We start from the raw sequence: 6,000 nt of genomic DNA on the forward strand, positions 1-6,000 counted from the left end.
GTTTCAGGATCTCTCTCATCCTGTAAACCAACATACTGAAGAAGGTGAAACGTGTGGCTGCGCTCCTCACATGCTGAAGCAGCAGCAGCCCTTTCCCTGAAGCAAAGTTCCTTCATTCCTCCCTCCCATAACCCTTAGCAGGGGATTTATGGTAATTGAGTTGAGTTTCCAAACTGGCCCTTCCTTCCTTCCTTCCCATATCTGCCAGCTCGAGAAGGCTTGTTTTGTTGCACCTGGGAAGTAAAGTATCTATTTGCGAGAGAGAGAGAATGAGAGAGAGAGACAGAGAGAGAGAGACAGAGAGAGAAGGGGAAGGGGTGTTGGCAGTTAGGGTGTGAGCTAGAGAAATGAGGCCTGTCTGCAAAAGGCCATGGGATGGGAGTGCGTGGTTGCAGGTTGTTTGGCTTTGTAAGGCCTACTGCCCGCTTCACTCGAAACTGGGTCTAGGGTTGTCGGTTTGTAGGCTGTAAAAGCCCAGAAAAGCTCTTGTTCTCCAACCAGCAGAGTGGCGCAGCGGAAGCGTGCTGGGCCCATAACCCAGAGGTCGATGGATCGAAACCATCCTCTGCTAACTTTTTTCAAATTATGTTTTTGTGTCATGGCATTAGGGCACAAAGAGCTGTAAGTGCCTGGATGCAATGTCATTCCTTGAACTTGCTGCCTCGTTCCACTCTTGCGCTAAATAGGAGAGGGTCCCAGCCCAGCCAACAAAATGTACTGTTCAATCAAACCAAACTTAAAACCAAGCTCCTTTTTTAAGGGGTCCCGGGGAAATGTTGGGCTGACCGGCAAGACCTCATGATGCGAACTGCTTCTGCGTCAAACGCAAGCTTTTTTCATTCCCAGCCAATGACTTATTCTTATTTCTAAGGGCCGCTCCATCAGATAGCCCAGACAGGCAGGCGTTGGTGGTATAGTGGTGAGCATAGCTGCCTTCCAAGCAGTTGACCCTGGTTCGATTCCCGGCCAACGCAGATCAAATCTTTAAATTGTTCAAAATGCATTTTTTGGAAATCAGACTCATGCTGAAAGCAAAGCTGACACACTTTTCGTGAAAATCAAAACCCCATCCAGGAAAGGTTCTTGCATCCTAGTTTCTGCAACTGTCTATCGGTGAGGGGATTGAAGCGAGCAGGGCTCCTGGCCCCTCCCCGACAAAGCCCTGACGAAGGCCTGACAAAGGCCTATTCGCCTTGCCCTGACGGGCCTTGGTCCCAGCAGGCCACCGAGCACAGCACCTCAGCCTATTAGAGTGAGGTTTCAGGATCTCTCTCATCCTGTAAACCAACATACTGAAGAAGGTGAAACGTGTGGCTGCGCTCCTCACATGCTGAAGCAGCAGCAGCCCTTTCCCTGAAGCAAAGTTCCTTCATTCCTCCCTCCCATAACCCTTAGCAGGGGATTTATGGTAATTGAGTTGAGTTTCCAAACTGGCCCTTCCTTCCTTCCTTCCCATATCTGCCAGCTCGAGAAGGCTTGTTTTGTTGCACCTGGGAAGTAAAGTATCTATTTGCGAGAGAGAGAGAATGAGAGAGAGAGACAGAGAGAGAGAGACAGAGAGAGAAGGGGAAGGGGTGTTGGCAGTTAGGGTGTGAGCTAGAGAAATGAGGCCTGTCTGCAAAAGGCCATGGGATGGGAGTGCGTGGTTGCAGGTTGTTTGGCTTTGTAAGGCCTACTGCCCGCTTCACTCGAAACTGGGTCTAGGGTTGTCGGTTTGTAGGCTGTAAAAGCCCAGAAAAGCTCTTGTTCTCCAACCAGCAGAGTGGCGCAGCGGAAGCGTGCTGGGCCCATAACCCAGAGGTCGATGGATCGAAACCATCCTCTGCTAACTTTTTTCAAATTATGTTTTTGTGTCATGGCATTAGGGCACAAAGAGCTGTAAGTGCCTGGATGCAATGTCATTCCTTGAACTTGCTGCCTCGTTCCACTCTTGCGCTAAATAGGAGAGGGTCCCAGCCCAGCCAACAAAATGTACTGTTCAATCAAACCAAACTTAAAACCAAGCTCCTTTTTTAAGGGGTCCCGGGGAAATGTTGGGCTGACCGGCAAGACCTCATGATGCGAACTGCTTCTGCGTCAAACGCAAGCTTTTTTCATTCCCAGCCAATGACTTATTCTTATTTCTAAGGGCCGCTCCATCAGATAGCCCAGACAGGCAGGCGTTGGTGGTATAGTGGTGAGCATAGCTGCCTTCCAAGCAGTTGACCCGGGTTCGATTCCCGGCACGCAGATCAAATCTTTAAATTGTTCAAAATGCATTTTTTGGAAATCAGACTCATGCTGAAAGCAAAGCTGACACACTTTTCGTGAAAATCAAAACCCCATCCAGGAAAGGTTCTTGCATCCTAGTTTCTGCAACTGTCTATCGGTGAGGGGATTGAAGCGAGCAGGGCTCCTGGCCCCTCCCTGACAAAGCCCTGACGAAGGCCTGACAAAGGCCTATTCGCCTTGCCCTGACGGGCCTTGGTCCCAGCAGGCCACCGAGCACAGCACCTCAGCCTATTAGAGTGAGGTTTCAGGATCTCTCTCATCCTGTAAACCAACATACTGAAGAAGGTGAAACGTGTGGCTGCGCTCCTCACATGCTGAAGCAGCAGCAGCCCTTTCCCTGAAGCAAAGTTCCTTCATTCCTCCCTCCCATAACCCTTAGCAGGGGATTTATGGTAATTGAGTTGAGTTTCCAAACTGGCCCTTCCTTCCTTCCTTCCCATATCTGCCAGCTCGAGAAGGCTTGTTTTGTTGCACCTGGGAAGTAAAGTATCTATTTGCGAGAGAGAGAGAATGAGAGAGAGAGACAGAGAGAGAGAGACAGAGAGAGAAGGGGAAGGGGTGTTGGCAGTTAGGGTGTGAGCTAGAGAAATGAGGCCTGTCTGCAAAAGGCCATGGGATGGGAGTGCGTGGTTGCAGGTTGTTTGGCTTTGTAAGGCCTACTGCCCGCTTCACTCGAAACTGGGTCTAGGGTTGTCGGTTTGTAGGCTGTAAAAGCCCAGAAAAGCTCTTGTTCTCCAACCAGCAGAGTGGCGCAGCGGAAGCGTGCTGGGCCCATAACCCAGAGGTCGATGGATCGAAACCATCCTCTGCTAACTTTTTTCAAATTATGTTTTTGTGTCATGGCATTAGGGCACAAAGAGCTGTAAGTGCCTGGATGCAATGTCATTCCTTGAACTTGCTGCCTCGTTCCACTCTTGCGCTAAATAGGAGAGGGTCCCAGCCCAGCCAACAAAATGTACTGTTCAATCAAACCAAACTTAAAACCAAGCTCCTTTTTTAAGGGGTCCCGGGGAAATGTTGGGCTGACCGGCAAGACCTCATGATGCGAACTGCTTCTGCGTCAAACGCAAGCTTTTTTCATTCCCAGCCAATGACTTATTCTTATTTCTAAGGGCCGCTCCATCAGATAGCCCAGACAGGCAGGCGTTGGTGGTATAGTGGTGAGCATAGCTGCCTTCCAAGCAGTTGACCCGGGTTCTATTCCCGGCCAACGCAGATCAAATCTTTAAATTGTTCAAAATGCATTTTTTGGAAATCAGACTCATGCTGAAAGCAAAGCTGACACACTTTTCGTGAAAATCAAAACCCCATCCAGGAAAGGTTCTTGCATCCTAGTTTCTGCAACTGTCTATCGGTGAGGGGATTGAAGCGAGCAGGGCTCCTGGCCCCTCCGCGACAAAGCCCTGACGAAGGCCTGACAAAGGCCTATTCGCCTTGCCCTGACGGGCCTTGGTCCCAGCAGGCCACCGAGCACAGCACCTCAGCCTATTAGAGTGAGGTTTCAGGATCTCTCTCATCCTGTAAACCAACATACTGAAGAAGGTGAAACGTGTGGCTGCGCTCCTCACATGCTGAAGCAGCAGCAGCCCTTTCCCTGAAGCAAAGTTCCTTCATTCCTCCCTCCCATAACCCTTAGCAGGGGATTTATGGTAATTGAGTTGAGTTTCCAAACTGGCCCTTCCTTCCTTCCTTCCCATATCTGCCAGCTCGAGAAGGCTTGTTTTGTTGCACCTGGGAAGTAAAGTATCTATTTGCGAGAGAGAGAGAATGAGAGAGAGAGACAGAGAGAGAGAGACAGAGAGAGAAGGGGAAGGGGTGTTGGCAGTTAGGGTGTGAGCTAGAGAAATGAGGCCTGTCTGCAAAAGGCCATGGGATGGGAGTGCGTGGTTGCAGGTTGTTTGGCTTTGTAAGGCCTACTGCCCGCTTCACTCGAAACTGGGTCTAGGGTTGTCGGTTTGTAGGCTGTAAAAGCCCAGAAAAGCTCTTGTTCTCCAACCAGCAGAGTGGCGCAGCGGAAGCGTGCTGGGCCCATAACCCAGAGGTCGATGGATCGAAACCATCCTCTGCTAACTTTTTTCAAATTATGTTTTTGTGTCATGGCATTAGGGCACAAAGAGCTGTAAGTGCCTGGATGCAATGTCATTCCTTGAACTTGCTGCCTCGTTCCACTCTTGCGCTAAAGAGGAGAGGGTCCCAGCCCAGCCAACAAAATGTACTGTTCAATCAAACCAAACTTAAAACCAAGCTCCTTTTTTAAGGGGTCCCGGGGAAATGTTGGGCTGACCGGCAAGACCTCATGATGCGAACTGCTTCTGCGTCAAACGCAAGCTTTTTTCATTCCCAGCCAATGACTTATTCTTATTTCTAAGGGCCGCTCCATCAGATAGCCCAGACAGGCAGGCGTTGGTGGTATAGTGGTGAGCATAGCTGCCTTCCAAGCAGTTGACCCGGGTTCGATTCCCTGCCAACGCAGATCAAATCTTTAAATTGTTCAAAATGCATTTTTTGGAAATCAGACTCATGCTGAAAGCAAAGCTGACACACTTTTCGTGAAAATCAAAACCCCATCCAGGAAAGGTTCTTGCATCCTAGTTTCTGCAACTGTCTATCGGTGAGGGGATTGAAGCGAGCAGGGCTCCTGGCCCCTCCCCGACAAAGCCCTGACGAAGGCCTGACAAAGGCCTATTCGCCTTGCCCTGACGGGCCTTGGTCCCAGCAGGCCACCGAGCACAGCACCTCAGCCTATTAGAGTGAGGTTTCAGGATCTCTCTCATCCTGTAAACCAACATACTGAAGAAGGTGAAACGTGTGGCTGCGCTCCTCACATGCTGAAGCAGCAGCAGCCCTTTCCCTGAAGCAAAGTTCCTTCATTCCTCCCTCCCATAACCCTTAGCAGGGGATTTATGGTAATTGAGTTGAGTTTCCAAACTGGCCCTTCCTTCCTTCCTTCCCATATCTGCCAGCTCGAGAAGGCTTGTTTTGTTGCACCTGGGAAGTAAAGTATCTATTTGCGAGAGAGAGAGAATGAGAGAGAGAGACAGAGAGAGAGAGACAGAGAGAGAAGGGGAAGGGGTGTTGGCAGTTAGGGTGTGAGCTAGAGAAATGAGGCCTGTCTGCAAAAGGCCATGGGATGGGAGTGCGTGGTTGCAGGTTGTTTGGCTTTGTAAGGCCTACTGCCCGCTTCACTCGAAACTGGGTCTAGGGTTGTCGGTTTGTAGGCTGTAAAAGCCCAGAAAAGCTCTTGTTCTCCAACCAGCAGAGTGGCGCAGCGGAAGCGTGCTGGGCCCATAACCCAGAGGTCGATGGATCGAAACCATCCTCTGCTAACTTTTTTCAAATTATGTTTTTGTGTCATGGCATTAGGGCACAAAGAGCTGTAAGTGCCTGGATGCAATGTCATTCCTTGAACTTGCTGCCTCGTTCCACTCTTGCGCTAAATAGGAGAGGGTCCCAGCCCAGCCAACAAAATGTACTGTTCAATCAAACCAAACTTAAAACCAAGCTCCTTTTTTAAGGGGTCCCGGGGAAATGTTGGGCTGACCGGCAAGACCTCATGATGCGAACTGCTTCTGCGTCAAACGCAAGCTTTTTTCATTCCCAGCCAATGACTTATTCTTATTTCTAAGGGCCGCTCCATCAGATAGCCCAGATAGGCAGGCGTTGGTGGTATAGTGGTGAGCATAGCTGCCTTCCAAGCAGTTGACCCGGGTTCGATTCCCGGCCAACGCA

At 50.0% G+C, this 6,000-nt stretch overlaps 1 non-coding gene across 1 annotated transcript; it reads left to right on the forward strand.

Annotated features, from left to right (window-relative positions):
• Positions 1-5,928: 5,928 nt before the first annotated feature.
• On the forward strand, positions 5,929-6,000 carry TRNAG-UCC (transfer RNA glycine (anticodon UCC)). Its single transcript has one exon. It is a non-coding gene; the product is annotated as a tRNA-Gly (tRNA).

The sequence above is a fragment of the Ambystoma mexicanum genome, chromosome 6q (assembly GCF_040938575.1).
Source record: "Ambystoma mexicanum isolate Mex_15411 chromosome 6q, UKY_AmexF1_1, whole genome shotgun sequence".
In the NCBI taxonomy this organism is placed as follows: domain Eukaryota; kingdom Metazoa; phylum Chordata; class Amphibia; order Caudata; family Ambystomatidae; genus Ambystoma; species Ambystoma mexicanum.